A 259-nucleotide genomic window follows, 5' to 3' on the forward strand; every position below is an offset into this window, starting at 1 on the left:
GCATCAAAAGGGTTGGTAACACTTGAGTTACATCCATACCTGACCTCTGCCAGACCAAGAGGCATGCGATGCTGAAGCATGTGGACTGTCTCATCCCATTTCCCATTGGACAAGCATCCATCTCACAGCAAAAAATGCCACAATCCATGCCCACTAGCACCCGTGCCAGCAATATTAGCAAACTGACCTCAGAGACTGAGCTCCCCTTTAATTCACCGAAGCTGTTGTTTTCTTTCAGTGTCAGTACTTGTTCCAGCCA

Source organism: Phalacrocorax aristotelis, chromosome 2 (genome assembly GCF_949628215.1).
Source record: "Phalacrocorax aristotelis chromosome 2, bGulAri2.1, whole genome shotgun sequence".
Lineage (NCBI taxonomy): Eukaryota > Metazoa > Chordata > Aves > Suliformes > Phalacrocoracidae > Phalacrocorax > Phalacrocorax aristotelis.